The sequence below is a fragment of the Onychostruthus taczanowskii genome, unplaced genomic scaffold (genome assembly GCF_017590055.1).
Source record: "Onychostruthus taczanowskii isolate IOZ18803 unplaced genomic scaffold, ASM1759005v1 scaffold74, whole genome shotgun sequence".
NCBI lineage: Eukaryota > Metazoa > Chordata > Aves > Passeriformes > Passeridae > Onychostruthus > Onychostruthus taczanowskii.
In genome coordinates, this window is record NW_024505229.1 from 100,572 (window position 1) to 124,033 (window position 23,462).

A 23,462-nucleotide genomic window follows, 5' to 3' on the forward strand; every position below is an offset into this window, starting at 1 on the left:
GGAAGTTTTATGGCTGCTCTCTGTTTGTGATTAATCATTTGGGTTTAACTGCTGCTGCTCCAGCTCAGCCAGGGTTTGATTCCTCCTGGCTGCTTCCCTCAGGATGGAGGAGCCCCGAGCAGGAGCAGCCCTGTGGCAGCAGTTTGGGATCAGGATCCCAATGGATCAGCATCCCAACAGAGCCCCGGGAGCTCCCTGGTCCCACAGCCAGACTGGGGCTGGAAAATGGGATTTTGGTCCAAGTGCTCAGGGTTTGGTTCCAGCTGGGAGCCAGCAGAGCCACCAAGTCCTGCTCAGTGTCCCCACCTGCTCTGTCTGTCCTCCCTGGGGAGGGCACAGCACGGGCTCAGCCACTCCATCAAATTCCCAATCCCAAATTCCTGCCCCAAAGCCATCCCAGGGCCCTGCAGGGCCCTGCTGGATGAACTGGTGATCAGGCTGGGAGTGACCCCAAAACCAGCCTGTCCCCACTGTGACCCCAAATCCAGCCAGTCCCCACTGCCACCCCAAATCCAGCCTGTCCCCCCTGCCACCCCAAATCCAGCCTGTCCCCCCTGCCACCCCAAATCCAGCCTGTCCCCCCTGCCACCCCAAATCCAGCCTGTCCCCCCTGCCACCCCAAATCCAGCCTGTCCCCCCTGCCACCCCAAATCCAGCCTGTCCCCCCTGCCACCCCAAATCCAGCCTGTCCCCCCTGCCCCCCCAAATCCAGCCTGTCCCCACTGCCACCCCAAAAACCTGGCATGAGAATGGGCACCAGGGCAGCCCAGCCTCACCCTCGGCTGCCAGGCGGGCAGAGGGGACAGCGCGGTGACCCGGGGCCACCAGCAGCGACAGCAGCGATGGCAGCAGGGGATAGAAAAGGCCGCCCTACTTAGCAGGATTTATATAAGGAACCATCTCCGCGGCAGGATGGGAAAACAGACGGGAATGGGAAAAGCTGCTGGGAGCAGGGGAATCCCTGCTGGTGGGTGAGGTGGCACCCGCGACCCGCGGTGGCACCCGCGAGGGGCGCGGCCACCCCCGGTCCCCGGGCAGCGCTGCCCTTCGGGGGGGGGCACAGCCAGCCCCCACCCCCCCTTATCGCTAATTAACACTCATTCATTAATTCACGGCCTCTTACATTGTGTCCTTCCGCGTTGGGGTGGGGACTGGAGGTGCTGCCCGGGGGTGGCTTTGGGGACATCCCCAAACCCGGGCTGTGCCGGAGCCTTTCCCTGCTGGCCCGCGGTGACCGCCGGGCTGGAAAGGAGCCGGGAGAGCGGCACCTCGGCCAGCAGGTTCGCTCCCCTTATGGAAAGGCATTTGGGATGTGTTTATTCCTGTCGGAGCCCTTGGCCCGTGGCGGGGAGCGGGATTAATCCGGGAGGAGCTGCCAAGTTCCCCCGAGAGGCACAAGAGGCTGGATTTGGGGGGCTCCGGGCCGCGGGGGAGAACTGGGGGGTCCCGTTGGAGCAGGGGGGTGATGGGTGGGTGTTTCCCTTTCTCTCAGGGATCCCAGGAGGAGCAGCCACAGAGGGAAATGGAATGGAGGAAAGGGAAGAGAAATCCCCGGGATCACTCTGGGCTCTGAAGCGGAGTTTTGGGACAGATCCTGTGCCAGCCTGGCTGCTCCTCGCTCAGGGCACGGCCACAGCCGGGCTGGGCGAGCCCCGCAGCTCCAGGGAAGCAGGAATTGGGAAAGGATGTCCTTAAAGCCGCATTCCCAGCGGGATCTCCTGCAGGGACACGCGGGTGACACTCCAGCGGGGCAGGGAGCGCCGCTGGAAACCTGCCCCGGGTGCCTCGGCCGGATCCCGGCGCCGCCACCCCCGGCCGGGCTCCGGGAGCGCTCCGAGCTGCTCCGTGTCACTGCGAGCCGCTGGTGACAAAGCCGGTTAATGTCGCCGTGGCCCCGGGGCTGGCAGTGGCCCCGGGCCAGCGGAGGCAGCGGGAAGGGCTGCACCGACCTTGCTGGCTGAGCGAGCCCCGGAGCTTGTTAATGATCCCAATTCATGATTACCGTTCATCATGGATACGATGACAATTATCATAGTCGCAATGATCATTGTATGTGACAATTATCATTATCATCGGCTCTTCGGGGACCTTGGCACCTTCTGCCCGTCCTGCTGCCCTGGCACCCTCCACATCCATCCTCTCCTGCGTGCCCGTGCCCAGCTGTGCCCGTTATCCACGGATTTCCCCGCATTTATCCCTCTCACTGCCCTCATCCACCTGCCCAGGTGCTGCCTCAGGGCTCGAGGGCATCTTTAGGGGATTTCTCCCTCTCCAGGGTTATCCTCACCCTCCTCAGGCGGGCAGGAGCCGCGAAAATCCCTCCTAGGGAGGATCCAGGGCCGGCCTGCAGAGCCCGCCTGCCCCAGAGGGAATTTCCTGACCCCCCAGCCCGGCTGGAAAACCTGAGTATCACTGAGAAAACACAACTTTGTGAGGACGGCGCTGCCTCACGCAGAAATCTGTCCCCTCGAGGAGCGGGGAGCTGTCGCCGGGCCCATGCCGGGCTCTGAGCACGCAGCCTGGAGCGGCACCAGTCCCCGGGAGAGCCGGGATCGGTTCCGAGCCCAGCGTGAGTCACGGCGGCCCCGCCGCCATCCAGCCATAAACACTCCGGCTTAGGAGCCGCGTCCCAGTTTCTCGTGCTGTTTGCATTGATCTGCCTTCCAGGCTCTGCTTTGCTCCAGTTTTTAATGTATTTTCACCAGCCATTAGCCCAGAACGCAGCTCTGCCCCTCCCTCACTTCACAGCGGTGGTTTTGCCTAACTTTTCCCTAATTTTTTCCCCCTAAATATCTCGATTTGAGATCGCCTTGGTAGCAAAATCCTCACGGTTTTTTGGGACCCTCGCCACGACCCGGCAAAACGTCGGGAGGCCAGGGTTTGTGTCTCCCCAAACCAGCCCAATTATGGTCAAACTGCTGCAAAAACAGCCCCGAGAGCCTCCTTGACCTTCTGGAAGCTGCTCCAAACCCCCGGGAATGACCCTGAGCTTCACCCAGATGATTTCAGCCGTGATTTCCTGGGGGGTCTGGCTGTGTGGGGGGTGTTATTTCTTTCCACGCTGAGGGAAAATGAAAATGCTGAGGCACAGAAAGACTCTCACTTCCCTAAATCCTAATTATAGCACCCAGAGCTTTCGGGCTCAGCGGGTGCCCCGAGCCTCGTGCAGCCTGCGGGGGTGGGAAACTGAGGCACGGGAGTGCTGAGATGGATTTAAGGAGGTTTGGGGAAAGGTTGAGCTCCTCCTGAGTTTGCTCTGAGGGCGGTGCCACAGGATGGGGAATATTCCCTGTCCTTCCCCAGGTTTGCAAAGGGAAAAATCCCGGGAAAATTGGGGGGAAAATGGGATCCTGCTGCCTTAAAAGCTCCTGGTAGCTGCAGAGGAATCGGAGCCGCCAGTTCCAGCCCCGGCTCCCTCGGGGCTCGGCCGCGGTGACAAGGAGCGGGCAGGCGGGGACACGGGGCCGGGGCGAGCGGGGACACCGGAGCTGTGTCACGCCAAGCGACAGCCCCTGGGGCTGCCAGCGCCCACGAGCAGCGGCTCCGCAGCACCGCCAGAGCCGGGAAAAAAATGCCCAAATCCCGTTTGTCCCAAAGCCAACTTTCCGCTGGAAGCCACCAGCTGTCCCCCGGCCAGGTACAGGGACTTTGGCACGGGTTTGGACGCTCCCCCTCATTAGTTACCACCTGATTAATTACCCTGCTGCCTCCCCTCTCATACAGATCTGGGTGTCCAGGCACTAATGAACAACTCCAGCAATTAACTGCAGGGGTGAGTCCACTCCTAATTAGGAGCAGATTTAGGGATGAGCGCTGGGAGAGCTCTGGTTGGCCGCCGGTGCCACCGCTCGAGCGCGGGCTGCGGATCCCAACCTGGGGCTTTTAATGAGTAATTGAGGAGTTGATTAAGCCCGAGCTCGTGCCGGAGATGCCGCCGGGGGTTCGTGTCAGCGAGGGCGGCTGGGAATCGGGCTGGATCCAGCCGGGATCCAGCCGGGATCCAGCCCTGCTGGGGGTGGTTTTGCTGCCAGGAAAGGAAGTGCAAATGTGGCCGGGAGCTCCAGCGAGGCTCTCCATGGCTGGGAAGCTTTTTACAGCGGCTTCCAGATTCCCAAAATATGCTTAAATATGGGAATTTTCTGCGTTATCAGAGTGTCACCTGAAGGGGGGACAAGGCTGTCCCTTTTGGATGTTTGGGTGCCCCTAGCTGGGGTCTGCCTGTCCCTTTGGGCAGCAGCTTCGCCTCTGCTGCTCCTGGCTGTCCCTGAGAAATCCCAAAGAAAAGGGGATGCATCCATGTCCCCTCCCTGTCCCTTCCGTGTCCCCGGCCAGGTTGGGCCAGTCTCTTGTCCGGGCTCTGCTTAGGGCTGCTCCCCCTTTGTGGGGGGAATTGGGAACGGGAATTTTCTGTTTTTCTCTGCAGATCTCCCCTGCTGGAGCACAACCCTGTGAGCCCCGTGCTGTGCCAGCACCAGAGGTGATGCTTGGTGCTCCAAGGGTCAGTCAGGGCTGGGGGGGCAGATGGAAATTTTAAAAAACCCAACACCCGAACGCCCTGGAGAAGAAAGGGCCAGAGAGCAGCTGAGTTTCCATCAGCGCTGGGTCACTGGAAAATCTGAGTGGGGAGCGAGAGGGAAGGAGCGAACTTCTGCTTCCTGAGGGAGGGAGGGAGGGAGGGAGGGAGGGAGGGAGGGAGGGAGGGAGGGACGGGCCATCGCGGGCTGAGAGCGCTGCCGCGGCTCGGGCCCGTCCCTGGAAAACACCCCTGCAATGAGGATCCCGGTCTGCTCCACGCCCGGCACCGCGGGGCTGCTGCTGCTCCGCCGGGAACGAGGCACAAAGAGCAGCTGATGGGTCCGCAGGATGGACAGTGGTGTGTCTGCAGGATGGACAGTGGTGTGTCCGCAGGATGGACAGTGGTGTGTCCACAGGATGGAGAGCGGTGTGTCTGCAGGATGGACACTGATCTGTCTGCAGGATGGACAGTGATATGTCTGCAGGATGGACAGTGGTGTGTCCGCAGGATGGACACTGATTTGTCCACAGGATGGACAGTGGTGTGTCTGCAGGATGGACACTGATATGTCTGCAGGATGGACAGTGGTGTGTCCGCAGGATGGACACTGATTTGTCCACAGGATGGACAGTGGTGTGTCTGCAGGATGGACAGCGGTGTGTCCACAGGATGGACAGCGGTGTGTCCGCAGGATGGACAGTGGTGTGTCTGCAGGATGGACAGCGGTGTGTCCACAGGATGGACAGCGGTGTGTCCACAGGATGGACAGCGGTGTGTCTGCAGGATGGACACTGATATGTCCGCAGGATGGACAGTGGTGTGTCTGCAGGATGGACACTGATCTGTCTGCAGGATGGACAGTGATATGTCTGCAGGATGGACAGTGGTGTGTCCGCAGGATGGACACTGATTTGTCCACAGGATGGACAGTGGTGTGTCTGCAGGATGGACACTGATATGTCTGCAGGATGGACAGTGGTGTGTCCGCAGGATGGACACTGATTTGTCCACAGGATGGACAGTGGTGTGTCTGCAGGATGGACACTGATATGTCTGCAGGATGGACAGTGGTGTGTCCGCAGGATGGACACTGATTTGTCCACAGGATGGACAGTGGTGTGTCTGCAGGATGGACAGCGGTGTGTCCACAGGATGGACAGCGGTGTGTCCGCAGGATGGACAGTGGTGTGTCTGCAGGATGGACAGCGGTGTGTCCACAGGATGGACAGCGGTGTGTCCACAGGATGGACAGCGGTGTGTCCGCAGGATGGACACTGATCTGTCTGCAGGATGGACACTGATCTGTCTGCAGGATGGACACTGATCTGTCTGCAGGATGGACAGCGGTGTGTCCGCAGGATGGACACTGATCTGTCTGCAGGATGGACAGCGGTGTGTCCGCAGGACGGACAGTGGTGTGTCCGCAGGATGGACACTGATCTGTCTGCAGGCTAGATAATGATGTGCCCACAGACTGGACACTGCTGTGCCCACAGGCTGGACACAGATCTGTCCACAGGCTGGACAATGATGTGCCTGCAGGCCAGACACTGGTGACACTGATGTACCCACATACTGGACACTGCTCTGTCCGCATGCTGGATGCTGATGTGCCCACAAAGTGGACACTGGTGACAGTGACATGCCCACAGACTGGACACTGTTCCATCTGCAGGCCGGACACTGCTCTGCCAGGCTGCAGCTGCTCAATCTCCTCCAGGATCTGGGTTGGAAAGCCTCGATCCCAATCCCAGCTCAGCACAGGCTGGGATTTCAGGGATAATGGGAGGAAGGATATTCATCACAAGGGGACCAGGACAAAGGACAGCTGGAGGGGCTGCGTGGCAGGGCTGGAGGGTTCAATCCCTCCCAGTCCCTGCTGGATGGCACACAGGGAATCTCTGCCTCCTGTCCCTGCTGCCTGCCTGGATTCCTCCCTGCTGGGCAGAGCTGAGCCTGCACCTGCAGCCCTGCGGCCCCGAGGGATTGCTCGAAGCCTTCTCCTCCTCCTCCTCCTCCTCCTCCTCCTGCTGCTGCTGCTCCTCCCCTTCTGGTCTGCTCGCGGCGCTGCCCACAGCTCCTGCCTGAAAGGAGAGTCTGTTCCCGGCCGCGGTGCCCGGAGCTGGATCCGCAGCCAGGACAGAGCAGAACCGGCCCTGTGGAGCTCGGGGAGCAGCGCAGAGCCCGCGGCTCCCCGGGGGTTGTGCTCCCACCCAGCCCTTTGTGGGTCCTTCCCTGCAAACCGGGGGCTCGGTGGAGGCACAGCCACGGGAAGGAGCTCCAGGGATCCCAGAGCTCACCTGGGGAATGCTGCACTGGCCGTGGAATCCCGGCATGGTTGAGGTGGAAAGAGATCGTAAAGATCACCCAGTGCCACCTCTGCCATGGCAGGGACACCTTCCCCTGTCCCAGGGTGCTCCAAATCCCACAAACCCGGCCTTAGATCCTTCCAGGGATGGGGCAGCCACAGCTTCTCTGGGAATTCCATCCCAGCCCCTCCCAGGGAACAATTCCATCCCCCATATCCCATCTATCCCTGCCCTCTGGCAGTGGGAGCCATTCCCTGTGTCCTGCCACTCCATCTTTTGTCCCAAGTCCTTCTCCAGCTCCTCTGGAGCCCCTTTAGGCCCTGGAAGAGTCTCCAAGCTCTCCCATCCAGAAACCTCCTCCAGATGCCTGATCAGGCCAGGTGCCCTGTGCCACCCCCTGAAACCCCCCTGCACAGGGGGCTCTTCCCAGGAGCCTTTCCATCACCAGGTGTTCTTCTCTGGGATCCGCCAGCAGAGCACACCTGGACTCAGGTTTGGCTCTGGAGCACACCTAGACTCAGGTTTGGATCTGGGAGCACACCTGGACTCAGGTTTGGATCTGGAGCACACCTGGACTCATGTTTGGCTCTGGAGCACACCTGGACTCAGGTTTGGATCTGGGGCACACCTGGACTCAGGTTTGGATCTGGAGCACACCTGGACTCAGGTTTGCATCCCTACCTCCAACACCTACCCCAGAACTTTGCCCCATCCACCCCCAACCCTCAGCACCCCAATCCTGCAGAGATCCTTCATCCCTCATCCCCTGGGCTGCACCATCCCCTTCCCGGCCTTTGGGGACGGATTCTTCCTCCCCTCCTGTCCTTCCTTGGTTGTTTTTTTTTTCTTTTTCCCCGGATCTCAGCCTCATCCATCGCCATCCTTTACGGATGAGATGTGTCATTCCTGACCCGGGTTCACCGCGAGCTGCCAGGGACGCTGCCAGCCCAGCCCGTGGCCCTCGTTAGCTTAATTGCTCCTCGGGAGGCCGGGACGTGCCAAGCCCGGGGCCTCCCGGTGCTCCATCACCGCCTGTCACGTCCTGTGTGGAGCGGGGGGGAAAAAAGGGAGAAAACAGCTCGGTGGCACTGGAAATGAAGGACAGGTTCCCACGTCAGAGCCGGGAGCTGGCATCGGCTGTCGCGGCAGTCAGCGGGGACAGGAGCTGCTGGCGTCACCGCTGATGTGCGACACAGGCACAGCAGGGAGGGAGGGAGGGACATCTGTGCCAGAGCCGCAGCGCCGACCCTCCCGCCGGTGCCGGGGATCCGAGGTGCTTCCTGCAGCCCGACGTGTTCCCGGGATCCCAGCGAGGCTGGAGAATCCCGCCAGGATGGTGGAGTCCGAGCTGTGTCCGGTCCCCGCGTTGTCACCCGGAGTGTCACACCCACGCCTTCCTTGGACACCTCCCGGGGTGGGGACTCCAGAGCTCCCCGGGCTGTTCCAATCCTGCCTTTTCCAGGAAAAATTCCTCCTGGCGACCAACCTGAGCCTCCACAGTGTGGGGGCAGTGCCCCGCCCAGCAGGTGGCTGGGATGTCCCTGTCACCTTCCCAAGCGAGGCAGGGATCTGCTTTTCCAAGCCTGGATTTCCTGGGTGCCAAAAGCTCGGTGTCCACGGGGAAAATCCTGCAGGGAAAACCCTACAGGGAAAATCCTGCAGGGAAAATCCCACCAAAAATCAGGGAAAATCAGCTTAAGAGTGGCTGTGTCCCAAATCTCCAGCTCTGCCAGGTGTCCCAGTCCATGGCTGCTTCCCAGTGAATTCCCATCCCTTTTCCCGGCCCTGCTGCCGGCTCTCCTTCCTCCTGCTGCCGTGAGCTCCCTCTCCTCTCCCTCTCTCCCTGCCGTGACTCATTTCTCTCTGGCCAAGAGAAATTCTTGGATTTTTAAAGAAGCCCTGGGAGGGTTTCATACCTGCAGAGGCTCCCAGTAGGTGCCACGGAGCTTTTCCAGGCTGCACAAGGGCATGGAAGGAGGGATGGATGGATGGATGGATGGATGGATGGATGGATGGATGGATGGATGGATGGATGGAGATCTCAGCACCCAGGACCCAGCAGATGGAGCCAGGTTTGGATCTGGGAATGGGACCCCACACTGGTGCAGGATTGTCCCTGTGCTCAGCCGGGAAGGAGCAGGGACGGGATTTTCCAGCTGCTGCAAAGTCCCTGGGAAGCACAAACCAAGCACTGGGAGGGAAAAGGAAAATATTCCAGCCTCAGAAGGATCCCTGCAGGTTCTGAGGAGCCCCAGCCTCCCTCTGGCTCCAGGGCTCTTTGTGGAGGTGGGAACGGCTCCAGCTCCACAAACCTGGAGCACTGCCCCATCCCTGGGAGTGTCCCAGGCCAGCTTGGAGCAGCCTGGGACAGTGAAAGGTGTCCCTGTCCCCAAGGATGAGCCGTAAGGTCCCTTCCCACCCAAACCATTCCAGGACCCCATGAAATGGCCTTGGCTTCCTTCTGCTCCTCTGCTGTTCCCAGGGAAGCAGAGGACACTCCCCTCCCTGCCAGGGACACGGGGCACAGCTGTCCCTATCCCAGGTGACATTTCCTGGAGCTCATTCCCTGCTCCCTTCCCAGCAGGAGGTGAGGGGGAGCTGCCAGCCCAGTCCTGGGCCCCTCTGGACAGTGACAGGAGTTGGGGAATGCCAGGCTGTGGAATCTGGGATTGTCCCACTCCCCGGGATCCCACCACTCTGGGATGGGAATTTCTGGGGTGTCTGAGCAGCCCCAAGTCCCAGATCACCCCCTCCTGCCTCAGCGTGGCTTTCCCAGCCCTTATCCACCAGCTTTTCCTGGTCAATATTTGCACTCTGCCTTTCCCAAGGAATTCTCAGCGCCTCCCCCATGCCCGGCACGCTGCCAAGGGGAGGGAGGGCATCACCACCGGCTCACATCTGCACCTCCCAGAGCAAACTCCAAACTTTCCCTGGCAGCCGGGGCCACTCGGGAGCCGTGGGTGCAGCCACGTGCTCCTGGAGGAAAGTTTCTCCTCCGTTTTTGTGATTAATTCCTTCCTCCCACCACGGCCGCCCGCAATCCCATCTATATCCATGGCTCCCCACTCCTCCTCGGCTGTAAAATATTTATAAATCCCTACATTAGGGCCCTTTTTCTTTCTTTTTTTTTTTTTTTCTTGCCTTATTTTTTTTCCTTCTCCCCTGCCGGGCTCCCCGGCTCTGCCGAGCTCCAGGAACTGCTTCATTTCCATAAATCTCGGGGAAGCTGTGAGGAATAATTTCGGTTTTTGCTCGGGGAATGCGCTGCTTTTTTTAATTGCACTCATCTGCAGCTCCTTAGCAATGCATTATTGATGGTTATTATTCCAATAAAGGAGCCATTCCTGGTTTGTTGCACTTGGAAATGTGTCTGGTTTTCCCTATTCCCTCTTCCTCCTTCTTTTGAGAAGAGGTCACCTTTGAATCCAACATTTTTCCACTAATTTTCACCCCTTTTTTGGGTATTTCACTCCTCTTTTGCGTATTTCACTCCCCTTTTAGATATTTCATCCTTATTTTTAGTATTTCACCCCTCTTTTGGGTATTTCACCCCTTTTTTGGGGTATTTCATCCCTCTTTTGTGTATTTCATCCCTCTTTTGGGTGGCACCACAGCTTTGACCTGTGGCATCAACAGTGGTCATGTCCCCTTATTGTCACCCAGCGTCCCCCAAGCACCTGAAGGTGGGGTTAGGAGGGAAATCGACCTTTGTGGAAGCAGGAATCCGCAGGATCCTGGAGGACTGGAATGTCTGGAGGCTTCAGGTGGCTTTCTGGAGCTCCACGTGCGGCACAGGGGCTGCCCCTGGGGTTTTCACCGCTGGTTTGGCCTCCACATTTTGGATTTTGGGAGTCTCTTGGGGGTTTGGAAAAGCTGCTCCCGACCCCACAACTTTGTGGAGGTGACAAAAGTGGCCCTGCTGGGGTCACCCCGCCCTGGCTGTCGCATCCCAGGATTTCACCTCCACGCTCGGCGGGGTCACCAGGATCCAGGTGGGACCAAGGGCATCTCCAGCTCTTCCAGCACCTTCTCCCCGCATCCCTGGAGGGAAGAACGGTCCCAAAGTAGGGCTGGGGAGCTCCCCCGCCTCCCCGGCTCGGGGCTGACAGCTCGGGAGTGACGGGCAGAGCGTTTTTCTCCCTCTCCCTCGCTGTCACTTCGCTCCCCTCCCTTTCAGCACCGCCCACCGCGCTGTCACCGCCGGCAGCGGGGACTTTCCTCGGGCCCACGAAGGTCCCCGAGCTGTTACCGCGCTGCAAACACCGAGTACAAGGTTCCTCCTTGATGTGAGGAATGAAACGGGGTCGGAACTGGAGGGAAAAATGTTCATTTCGGGATCTCGGGGGCTTTCCCTGGAGTTGTTTGCCTGGGAATTGCTGGGGAGGGGAATGGGGGGATGCTGAGGAGCTCGGGTGATGCTGGTGGGGGGATACATGGAAAAACACGGATCCAGCATCCCAAAATTCCCCTCATCCTGCCCAGGGATGCTCGGGAAGGAGCAGCCCAGAGGCTCCTCCTGAGCTGACACAAATTTTGGGGGTTTAATAACGGGCCCTAAACAAATTTAAATCCTGCCGTGCTTCCAACCGGGAATGTGCGGGGATGGGGAAGGGAAGGGCTCCGAGGCACTTTGGTGATGAATTCTGTAGGTGAGCAAACAATTTCATCTCCTAATTACAGCCATAAAGCAAAAATCCCTCCCAATCCCCAAATTCCTCCTCTGGCGTTTTCCCTTCTCCTGTCAAGGCCCTTTTCCCTGATGAAGGAGCTGCTTAATTAGGAATTAACGGGGCTGTTGGAGTAATTGTGAGCAGGAATGGGCTAGGAGAGGTTCATTAGTATGGTGATGGGTAATTAGCAGTTGCGTGGCTGCGGGAATTTTTTTGGGGTCTCCAAAGGCCTTGGAGTGAGGGGAAAGCTGGGAGCAGAGCAGGGAATTGGTGTGGATGCGATGGGACCGGGATGGGACCGGGATGGGACCAGGATGGGACCTTTTCCACCGGCATCCCAAACTCCAGGCAAGAATCCAAGCCTTGAACAGGCACCTCTGGCTGCTGCAGCTCAGGGATGAGCAGGGAGAGGGAAAAGAGGGAGAAAAAGCAGGAAAAATCCCTTCAATCCCCTTTCCAGCAGCTGTGGGATCATCCCCAGCTCCGTGGTCCCCCTGCAGTGCCCCCAGGACCCCCCGGCATTCCCGGCAGAGCCTCTCCAGGGTTTATTTACCCCCGAGCACCGCCAGTCACATCGCTGCTGCTCCTCTCCCTATATTTAGCCCTTGAATGGAGAGAGATTTTACAGACGCCTGACTCTGCCTTGCGCTCCAAAGTCACTCAGTGTTTCCATGAGAAACCCGGCGGGTCCAATCCGGAGCTCCGTGACAAAATCCTTCCCCAAAATCCTTCCCCGCGTATTCCAGCGGCGCTGATTTACCCCGTCCGCCCCCTCCGGGGATGAGATCAGGATCTGGCCCCGGGTTTTGATGGGTTTGTAACTTGGCTGATACAACTCGGCTGATTTAATTCATTTTTTGGGCTAAAAAACTCCACCTACAAGTTCCCAGCCTGGGAGGCATTAAAAGCAAATTAATCCAAATATTAGAGGCTGGGTTTAAAGGGAAATCATCACAGAAGCCAGATTTTTTTTTTTAATTTATTTATTTTTTTTTTTTAAGGGAAGAGCCTAGGGGAGAAGTTTTCTGTTTTGGGGTTATTTATTTTACCTTGGTGCTGCTGGGTCTCCTCGAGGCCTGGCGCTGCCCACTGCTCTGCTTCACTCCCAGAGCAGCCAGAAAAGCACTGGGAGAAGAAAAGAGCTGGCAAAAATCAGGATAACAGCTGAGATTCTCATGGGGATTTAGGGTCTTTTTGGAGAACTTGGGAGCTGCCAGTCACTGGGAGAGTTTGGCTGATTTTCCAGGGAATGGGAAGGGAGAGGCCTTTGGGATGTGGTGGGGATCCAGAGGAGCCTGCAACAGGCGCTGGGTGCAAGGGACAAGAGAATCCATCTGGGAATCCACCCAGGAATCCATCCAGGAATCCACCTGGGAATCCATCTGGGAATCCACATGGGAATCCATCCGGTAATTGACCAGGGAATCCACCCAGGAATTGACCTAGGAATCCACCTGGGAATTCACCCGGGAATTCACCCAGGAATCCACCTGTCCACCTGGGAATCCATCCAGGAATCCACCTGGGAATCCATCCAGGAATCCACCTGGGAATCCATCTGGTAATTGACCAGGGAATCCACCCAGGAATTGACCTGGGGATCCACCTGGGAATTCACCCGGGAATCCACCCAGGAATCCACCCAGGAATCTACCCAGTAGTTCACTCGGGAATTCACCCGGGAATCCATCCAGGAGTCCACTCAGGAATCTACTCAAGAATCCCTCCTACATCCAGGAGAGAGCTTCTGGCTGGATCCTGGCTGGGAAAGAGGATTTGATCCCTGCATCCCCGGCCAGAGCCATGGAAAAAAGGGAATAAATCCCAATCCAGCCGTGATTCGAGGAGGATGAGGAGGACAAAGGCTCAGCACGGCCCTGCAGGGACCTCCCGGTGGGATCCAGAATCTCCCTCAGAGCTCTCCTGCGAGCTCCTGACAAGAGCCAATCCAGCCTGTCCCCACTGTCACCCCAAACCAGCCTGTCCCCAGTGCCACCCCAAATCCAGCCTGTCCCCACTGCCACCTCAAAAATCAGCCTGTCCCCATTGTCACCCCAAACCAGCCTGTCCCCATTGTCACCCCAAATCCAGCCTGTCCCCATTGTCACCCCAAACCAGCCTGTCCCCATTGTCACCCCAAACCAGCCTGTCCCCCTTACCACCCCAAAATCCAGCCTATCCCCATTGTCACCCCAAACCAGCCTGTCCCCAGTGCCACCCCCACGGCTGTGACACCTGGAGCTGCTGGGATGTCCCGTCCTGCAGCTCCGGGCTGGCTGGGTGGGACACAAGTGGCAGCTCTGCTGGCTCAGGGGTTGTGTCCTTCTCCTCCCTGCTGCGGGTGCAGCGTGGGGACACCTCTGTCACCACCCCGGCGGTGGCCAAGCCACCAGGAGGAGCAGGTGGCCTGTGGCTGAAGGGGGTGGAGCAGGAGGGAAGCAGAGACACACACAGAGGGTCCCAAAATATTCTGTGAAGGAATTTTTCCCATCTGCGGCGTGTGGGGACAGCTCGGTGCTGGCTTGGAGGTGACACTTCTGCTCCTGCCAGGATTTTTCCCTTTTGCTCCATGTGCTTCTCCTTAAACGTGGCCTGGAAGAAGCTCTGGGGCTGTTCATGGTTCTGTTCAGGAATCACCACACATGAATCACATTTCCCACACGGATTTTGGCTGCTCCCTCCCGCAGCCACTGCCCCGGGTGGAAAATCTGCTTTTCCCCCATTTCAACCCAAACCCAGGAGCCTGAGGAGGCTGCAAATTCCCAGCATAGCCGAGCTGCCCTGCTCATACGGCTTCCCTGAGGCAGGAAGGCTGATTTCCTTCCAGGAGCCCGAATCCAGATGGTCAGAGATTCCTTCCAAGCTCCCAGAACCTGTTGGAAAAGGCCATTATGTCTCAATAGCAGTTTTGCATTGGAAGTGGTGCCTGCCAGCTGCTCCAACACCTCTTTTCCAAGCTGTTCCATGCTCACCGAGAACCAGTCTGGTCAGGGCTGGCAGATTTTGGTGGAGGAATAAAAATCCCTGGGTTTATTCCCATTTTTTTGTGTCAGGCGAACATGGAGCAGTTCAGAGGCCTGAGTTTGGTTTTTGAGACTCGTTTGTCCTTGTCATGAGAATCCTCAGCCCTGAAATATTTTATTTTCAGTAGGAATATTTTATTTTCAGTAGGAATAACCCTGTGAACTCCCAAGGAGGAATTCCAAGCCCAGGGCATTTTCCTCTTCCCAAAGCAAAGCTCAGGGCCAGGTCATGCTCCAAAGGATGCGGAGATGGAATTAAATCCAACATGGGCAGCTCTGATGTCACTCAGGTGACTCCAAACAACATTCCCTACTCCAAAACAACCCCTGGATCAGCTCAGCTGATCAGGAAGATCCATCCTGGTGAGCTGAGGGATGGATTTTCCTGGAAAATGGAATGGAAATGAATTCCCAGGCTTGGGCTCCACATCCAGGCCCGGCTCCGCCTGTGCAGCACCTCAGGGCCTGGGAGCCTCGGGAATGTGGAATTATGGAGGTGCAGGCCCTCAAGGGGGGAAAAAACCCTTGGGAGAGCTAATGAGGGGCTAATGAGTGGTTAATGAGGGGCTGTGGCCGCAAAGGTGTAGCGCTGGTTTAACTGGAAGCGCTGGAGCCCAAACTGGGCCTCAGGGAGGGGATTATTGAAGGCGCCCCCTCCCAGCCCTGCTGGCCCCGAGGGCCAAAGCTTTTTCCTGCCTTTGGAAAGGATTCCATGAGGAATTTTACCCGTGTTCCTTTAGAAAAAGGGGTGACGGTGGGATCTGGGGAGGGGGGGTTGCTCATGCTGGACCCTGGTGGCTCTCAGGGTGGCAGCGCGCCCAGCGTGATGGTGGCCCATGAGGGGACAGGGTGGCTCAGACCCGGATCAACCCCAAAACTGCTAAAACCCCACAAGAAAACCCCAATTTTGCCACAGGTCATAAAATTCCTTCTGCCTCCCCCGCACCCGGAGCGGGGAGAGGGTTGGGCATGAGGGTGCCCTCTTTTTTTGGGGTGCCCACACTGCCCTGGAGGTGTCCCCACACCTTTTGGGGTGCACACCCCACTCTGCCCCGAGGGTGGGGTCTCCACATTGCCCATCGGGGTCCCCACACTGCTTGGGGGCACCTGGGGCTGCCCGTGGGGGTCCCCACATTATCCAGCGTGGGTAATGTCCCCACATTATTTGGGGTCGCACCCCCTGCTCTGTCCCTGGGGTCCTCCCACTGTTTGGGGTGCAAACATTCTCTTGTCCTGGGGGTCCCCAAACTTTCTGGGGGTGCATCCCCCCCACTCTAACCCGGGAGGGTCCCCACATTGCCTGGGGGTGCAAGTACGGGGATGCCGGGGGGGGGGTCCCCAAATGACCCGGGGGTGTCCTCACCTTCCTGGGGGTGCACCCGCCACCCTGTCCAATGTGTCCCCACCCTGCCAGGGGGTCCCCATATTGCCTGGGGGTGTCCCCACCCTGCCCAGGGGTGTCCCCACCGCCCTGTCCAGGGTGTCCCCACTATTCCCGGGGTGTCCCCATCCTGCCCGGGGGTGTCCCCATATTGCCTGGGGGTGCCCCCACCGCCCTGTCCAGTGTGTCCCTATATTGCCTGGTGTCCCCATCCTGCCCGCTGGGGGTGTCCCCACCCTGCCCAGGGGTGTCCCCACCGCCCTGTCCAGGGTGTCCCCACTATTCCCGGGGTGTCCCCACCCTGCCTGGAGGTGTCCCCACCGCCCTGTCCAGTGTGTCCCCACTATTCCCGGGGTGTTCCCATCCTGTCCGGGGGTGTCCCCACATTACCCATGGCTGTCCCCAGTCTTTCCAGGCGTGCCCCCCCCACTCTGCCCGTGGGCTCCTGCCCCAGTTTGGGGTCCCCCCACCCCGCTGTCCCCCCTCGCTGTGCCCTTCACCCCGTTCCTTTCCCCGTCCCCCTTAAGCAGCCGTCGGGGCGTGCAGCCACCTTAAGGGAGCCCCTCCCCCGGCGGGCTGGGACGAGCCCTCCCCCTCCCTGCCCGCCGTCCCCTCCCTCGCCGGCCCGGCCCCGCACGGCCCCGCACGGCACGGGGGTTGCCATGACAAGCATTTTCTCCCGTTAGCTCCGGGACCGCTCCCCCTCCATCCCATGGCCAGTCGCGGGGGCTCCGCCGCCAGCCGGGCGCCGTGGGACCGGAGCCGGTGAGTGCGCGGGGGGACCCCGGCAGCGGGGTTCGGCGGTCCCGAAGGGGGGTTGAGGTGTTGGGGACACTGTGGGGACGCACGGGAGTGGCGTGGGGCGGCCGCGGAGGGGGGTTTTTGTAGGAGCGGGGGGCGCGGGTGGGTGGGAGCATCGCTGCCGTGCGGGCGGGTGGGGCGCGGGCAGCGGGGATTTCACCGCCCCGCTCCGTCCCGGTGCAGCAGGTGGGATGGGGGGGCTCGCTGTGGGTTCCTGCATCACGGGGGGATCGGCGTGGGACCCCCCCCCGACCCCAATCGCACGTGGGAGGGGTGGGGTGATGGGGTGAGCGCGGTCCGGCCGCTCTGGGGCGTGGGCGGCTGCGGGGCGTGCAGCCCCCAAATGTCTTGTGGGGGGCAAGTCCGGCAGCCCCCGCCCGGCAGCCCCCCCGCCCCCCCCGGTATTTGGGGTGGGGAGGACGCTCCGCTCGGATCCTACAACTTGTTGCCCGCCCTTGAGGCGGCTGGTGAGGGGCGCGGGGTTCCCGGTCGCGCGTGTTGCCGGATTTTTTGGGAGGCAGCGAGTTGTGGCATTGCGGGGAGGAGGAGGATGAGGATGATGGAGGAAGGAAGAGGCGGGGGAAGGGGAGGGGGGCTTGCGGCAGCCCAAGGACAGAGCGGGGAAGGTGCTGCGTGGGTGGGTTTGGGGTGGTTTTTGCCCACTCGTGGGGCAGCAAAGGGGGCTGCTCCCTGCCTGGAGTGGGGTGACTCGGGTGGGGGGCGGTGGGGAGGGTGGGATGCGGTGGGGAGGTGCGTGGGGGGTGCCCACGCCACGGCTGGGCACGTCCCCCTCCTGCCTGCACCAATCCAGCTGGGCAGAGCCGCGGCAGAGAAAACAGGAGTGGGGAGGCGGAAAATAAATTAAAAAATAAATCAGGGAATCTATTGGAAGCCCGGCTAGGCTCTGGCCTCGTCCGCCTCCTCCTGCCTCTGCCCCCGGCGCTCTCCCTGCATCCCAGCCCCGGCTCCGGAGCCTCCCAGCATCCCTGGCCTGGCTCGGTGGGTCCGTGCCCCCCGTGGGCTGCCCGGCGGCGGGGGCGGGGGGGCTGTGCGGAGCTGGGTGGTCCCTCCCTGCTTCGCCAGAGGCGAGTGGAGATGTTGGGAGGGGAGGAGGGACAATAGGTTATTGTGCTCTTATCTCTGGAGACCTGAGCTTGGGTGGGGGTTTGCATTGCGAAGCTCAAACCAGTGCAGCCAGTTTTTGCCCGTGGCCGTGGACCGGCAGCCCTGGACGTGGGTGGACGGGCAGGAGCCGAGGGCAGCGAGCTGGGGTGGAGGTGAGTGCTGGGAGCTCGCCATGGGGCACCCAGAGCCGTCCTGGGGCCGGGGGACCCCGAGCTGAGCCCCCCACCCCAAACCCCCTGGGCTGCGTGGACAAGGCAGGGGCTGCACCGCTGCCTGCGCCCTGCCTGCCTCCAGACACTGCCCTCAATCTTTCGCTTCTCTGAGCACTGAAACGCACCTAAATTATTAAATCATGAGCGAGAGAGGCTGACGCCCCCGCTCTCCGCCAGCCCCACCCCGCCGCGCCCCGGGGATCCCTCCCCAGCCCTGGGCTTCCCTCCCTGGCTGCCCGCTCGGGTGACCCCCCCAGGACCCTCCCCACGGGCTGCCTGGCGGCTCACGGGGGGCTGCAGGTGCCCCTCGGACCTGAGGGATGCAGGACCCTTCCTCAACGGTGAGCGCTGGGTGGGCTTGGAGGCCAAATTGCGCCCTGTGCTTCCCTGGGGCCGGGCTGGATTGCCTCGGGTGCGTGTGGCCGTGGCACGGGGAAGGTGCCGGTGCCGGGATGGTGCCGCTGGAGCTGGGAAGCGCCCAGGGCAGGAGGCAGCGCTTCCCCATTCCTGCCCTGGCACCGCGCATTCCCCGCGGCTCCGGCCCCGTCCCGCCCTGGCCGCCGGCGGGGCCGCGGCTGCCGCTCCCCGTCCGAGCCCCGGCTCCTTCCCCGCTCCCTTCCCGCCTGGAAAAGCTCTGGGAAGTGCTGCGAGCGCTGCAGGTAGAGAGGTTTGAGAGGGCGCAGGCTGTTGTTGGGTGTTGGTTTCTTTCTTTTTTTTTTTTTTTTTTTTTTTTTTTTTCCGCTGGCGATGATGACGGAGGGAATTCCCTGCGCTGCCGGCTCGCCGCTCGCGTGCCGTGGGTCCGCATCTCTTCCCGGGGGATCTGTCGCTGCCACCCGAGCCTTGCGACTCCGGAGCAGGGAGCCGCCGTGCCCGAGCCCCCGGGCAGAGGCCGGGCAGGGCGGGGGCAGCCGAAGGGTGGCACAGGTCCTTGGGCAGGATGAGTAAGAGCAGGGAGGGACGGCTGCTCCTCTCCACTATTGTTTAGCAGTCGAAAGCGCCGGGGTGGAGCCGAGCCTGGAGTTTCCCCTTGTCCCCAAGCCCTGGGAGACGAGCCCGCTCCTTCCCCGCCCGCCCCTCGCCGGGGCCGCGTGTTCTCCGCGCGTTCCCCGCTCCTCTCTCGGGTTATGTGTTTTTTTTGGTTTTTTTTTTTTCCTTTTTCCTGTTTCTCCTCCCTGCTAGGCCACGAGCGGAGTTTTCCCGCAGTGGCCACACGCGCCCGTTCCAGCAGCGCGGGTTGGAGCCTGCGGGGATTTGGGGACCCAAATCTCTGCCGTGGGGGGGGCTCGCAGCCGCCGCCCGCTTGCTGCTGCTGCTGCTCCCCGCGCAGGGCCCGGCGAAGGGCTGGCAGCTCCGGCTTCCTCCTCGCCCACGGCTCCTCCCCGCCGGGCACGGCTGCGCCGTGCTGGGAAAGGAAAACGTGCGGTGAGAGCCCGTGGATCCCACTGGGCTCCGGGAGCGGCTGGGCAGGGAAGGCGCTCGCTGGGACAGGGACAGCGAGCCCCGGCTGGGAGGCACGGTGTGGCCGTGGACATGGGTACGGGTCCTTGGGGAAGTGACCGATGGTCAGTGTGGCCGTGGCAATGGGATGCACATCCTTGGGGAAGTGACTGATGGTCAGTGTGGCCGTGGCAATGAGATGCAGATCCTTTGGGAAGTGACCAATGGTCAGTGTGGCTGTGGCAATGGGATGCAGATCCTTTGGGAAGTGACCAATGGTCAGTGTGAACATGGCAATGGGATGCAGATCCTTTGTGAAGTGACCAGTGGTCAGTGGAACATGGCAATGGGATGCAGATCCTTGGATGGGAAGTGACCCATCCTCCATATGACCATGCCAATGGGAAGTGACCAAATCTCAGTGTGACCACAACAGTGGGATGCAGGCCCTTAGGTGGGAAGTGACCAGTGCTTGGTGTGACCATGGCAGTGTGGCCGTGGCAGTGGAAGTGACCAGTGCTCGGTGTGACCATGGCAGTGTGGCCGTGGCAGTGGAAGTGACCAGTGCTCATTGTGACCGTGGTGATGGATGCAGGCCCTTAGATGGTAAGTGGCCACTGCAGCACAAGCAGTGCCACTTCACTGTTGTCCCCCATCTCCCGTGGCCTGCTGGGAACACCTGGATCCAGGGATGCTGCAGCGTTTCCAGTAAGGAATGGCTGTTTTCACACACCAGAGGGGATCTGGTGTGCAGAGCTGGGAATTTGAACCCATCCCTGTCCCCCTCCTGTTGTGCCAGGTGGGAATAGGGATCTGATGGGTGGTGATGGGGCTAGAGATGCTCCTGGGGGAAGGAGCTCTGATGGCAAAGGTGGCAGAGCTGTCCCCAGCCTCCCTCCTCTCCACACTGGTGCAGGCAAAGGTGACCAGCTGGGGAACAGGGACGGCCAGGCGACAGGATCCTGCCCAGCCCAATGGTTTTTCCAGTGACACTGGAACAGGGAATGTGTTTTGGGGTGCAGGGCCAGCCTTGGGGTCCCTGGGAGCAGTCGGGTGACAGCCACAATCCCTGTCACCTCCTACCAGCACCGAGGCCGAGCTAATGAACCCTGTGACTTTGATGTTTTAATTAGTTGCTTTTGGCTTTAATGCATGGGGATAATAGAGTTTCTATGGACTTAAAAACCCTGCCCCTCTGCTGGATCATTAGGAAAAGGGAAAAAAGACACAAGGTAAGCCTGGGAAAGGACAGGAGGGAAGCTGGAGCCCTGTGGAGTGCATAACACCTGCTGGGGTGTCACCCACCCAGCTGGTGACTCTTTTAAACCGCTAATTAAGCACCTTAAATCCTGGGAGAGCTCTCTGTGAGTAAGAGCTGAGTTCAGAGTCCTCCTGCGTTTGTGAGCTTCTGGGAGGGGTCTCAGATTTGAACGTGGGAAGCTGATGCACAGCGAGGCCCCTGGATTCAGGAATTGGGGTTGTGGGATTCCCTTTTGGGGCTGGCCCTGCTCCCTCCAGGGTGACCAGGCCACTGTGGCCCAGGCTGCTGGCGAGGGACATGGGGACCTTCATGGGGTGCTCCTGGGCAGCTTCCTGGGATTTCTGGATCGTGGCATCAAATCCTACATGGGGACCTAAATACAGACCGGGGGGGGTGCAGGTTGGGGAGGGGACACACAGCTGTGACATCAGCAGCCCTCTGCCCAAATCCTGCAGCTTCGGAGCGAGGGAAGGGACGTGGGATCGATCATCTGTCGTGGGATCAATCATCCGTTGCCCAGTGCCAATGGGAGAGCTCCTGGCCTTGGGAATCCCTCCCTTCCCTGCAGCACAGGGGTTGTGACAGCCCCCGGGGCCACACCAGTGCCACACTGCAAGGACCCGTGCCACACCAGTGCCACACTGCAGGGACGGGACCCTACCAGTGCCACACCAGTGCCACACTGCAGGGACCAGGCCTGTCCCCTGCCCACTGCAGCCACTCGGGGCCGGGCCCTGGCGTGTCCCCAGCGGGGGGAACTCCTGGCCAGGGCAGCAGCAGCCAAGGGGAAGCTTGGGCCAAGTGTCGGCGTTTTGTGCTGACGGGGAAACTTTTCCTTCGACGCTTCCACGGCAGGGATGAGTCGGCAGCTGGGCTGAGCCGAGCGGGGCGCCGGGGGCGAGGAGCAGCGCCGATTTTCCCATTCCGTGCCGTATGCCCGTGTTTTGCTGCCGCCGAGGCAGCCGTGGGCTGCGGGAAGGAGCAGCGAGCTGTGCCTGGGCAGAGCAGAGCGCGTAGGAGTCCCCACCCGGAAGAGTTTGTCCGGCGGGGCCGGGGAGGGAGGAATCCGATCCCTCCTTTTCCCAGGCTGGGATCCCAGCGCGCTCGGCTCTCCGTGGCCTTGGCCGGCTCCCCGCTGCCGAACCCCCCCAGCGTGGCTCTGGCCCCCCGCTCATCCCGCCGGGCCGGGAAAGGTCCCGCAGCAGCGATTCCCGACATCTCCTCTTTGTCTGCGGCTCGGAAAGGTCAGCCCTGCCTCGCTCCGTTAAGGAGCTGTAAATAATCCCGCTCCTTGTGCCGCGGGGCCGGCTCCAGGGCTGAGCCCAGCATCCTCCTCCTCCTGCCCGGGCCCAGGAGCCGTGCCAGGGGAGGTGATGCCAGCCCGGGGGGGACGCAGCGCTGCAGAGCCGGGGGGCAGCGGGGTGCGGGCGGCCCGGGGGCGACAGCGGCGTGTCCCATGCCAAGGGCAAGAGTCGGGATGGCTGCTCCCGGCTCCTGCCTTCTCCAGGCTAAAAATAAGCCGCTGGCCCTCACCGTGCTGCCTCTGCTCGGTCTGGGGCGGCTGGCGGTGGGCAGGGGGTGAGTGCAGGCACCGGGGGGACCGCGGGGCAGCGGCAGTGGCAGGGCCTGGGTGGGGTTGGAAGTGACCTTTGCTCTTTGAGCATCGCGGTCGGTGATCGGATTTTCAGGTCCGGGCTCGGATTTCGGGCAGAAGGTGTCTGATTTTCGGCGCCGTTTCTCGAGATGCTAATTAAGGACCCTGCTGCAGCAGCTGGAGCTTTACTGTCCCTTCGCCGCCCCTCGCTCAGCCGGGAGGTGCCCGTGGCCCCTGGAATGCCCTCGGCTTTTCGCGCTTCTCGCCTTTTGTTCCTGCTTGGGAATGCCGATGCCTCGCCTCTCCGGGGCTCCAGCCTTTCCAGAGGCTTAGTGGCGTGGCCCTGGAGCATTCCAGCTCCTCGCCTCCCTTCCCACCTTCTCGAGAGCTTCTTAAAAATAACCCCGTGTTGCTGGAGCGCTGCTGGGGGCACAGCCCAGGAAAACTGCTTTCCCACTCCTGCCATTCCACAGGCATCCCAGGGACACCGGGATGGCTCAGTCCTCCAGCACTGTCCCCTCTCATCCTTGCTCTGTCGAAGCCCCCTGATTTTAGGATGATGCCGGGGGAGATGGGATGGCTCCAAGCGGGATCTGCCGGCTGTGGGATTCTCGTGGCACCTGCAGAGCTCAGCCCGGCTGTGTCCCAATCCCGGCGTGACGGATCGCTGCAGCTGGCAGCGCTGAGAGCTTCCCGGAGCTTCCCGCTCCAGAGGGGCTTCCTGCTGGAGCTGGGCACGTGGCCGTGCCAGCAGCAGGGATCCGGCATGGCCTCGGTGATGGGGACACGCCTGGGGCTGACCCGGGCTGGGAGGGAGCTCGTGCTCCGGCGTGAACCTGAGTTAAACATTATTCCTGCCTCTGGAGCAGGGAGGGATTAGTGCAAGGAGGGAGAGCTCGGTGCAAGGGGGGGAGTGCAGGGAAATGAGGGCAGGCTGGATTTGTGGCTGTGCTGGCAGCTGGGAATGCCAGGCTGGCACTGGAGGAGCCTCAGGATGGCCAGAGGGAGGCTGGAAGAGAGTCACAGTGTGGATGACAGCCTCTGGAACAGAGGGAATGACAACCAGGATTCATCCCGATGGCACAGGCCTGGCTGCTTTCACCCAGGGCTGAATCAGCTGCAGGGAGCCA

At 60.8% G+C, this 23,462-nt stretch overlaps 1 protein-coding gene across 10 annotated transcripts in view; it reads left to right on the forward strand.

Annotated features, from left to right (window-relative positions):
• The first annotated feature begins 16,507 nt into the window (after positions 1-16,507).
• The window catches only part of ATP2B4 (ATPase plasma membrane Ca2+ transporting 4), a 58,938-nt gene continuing 51,983 nt past the window's right edge, over positions 16,508-23,462 (forward strand). For 7 of the 10 annotated variants that reach the window (XM_041422497.1, XM_041422488.1, XM_041422499.1 and 4 more), the window contains exon 1: positions 16,508-16,664. The gene's annotated coding sequence lies outside the window, so the exon portion shown is untranslated. Of the gene's footprint in view, positions 16,665-17,845; positions 17,978-18,245; positions 18,379-21,641; positions 21,983-23,462 lie in introns of those variants that run through there. The other 3 variants (XM_041422491.1, XM_041422493.1, XM_041422490.1) reach the window with 3 other exon arrangements.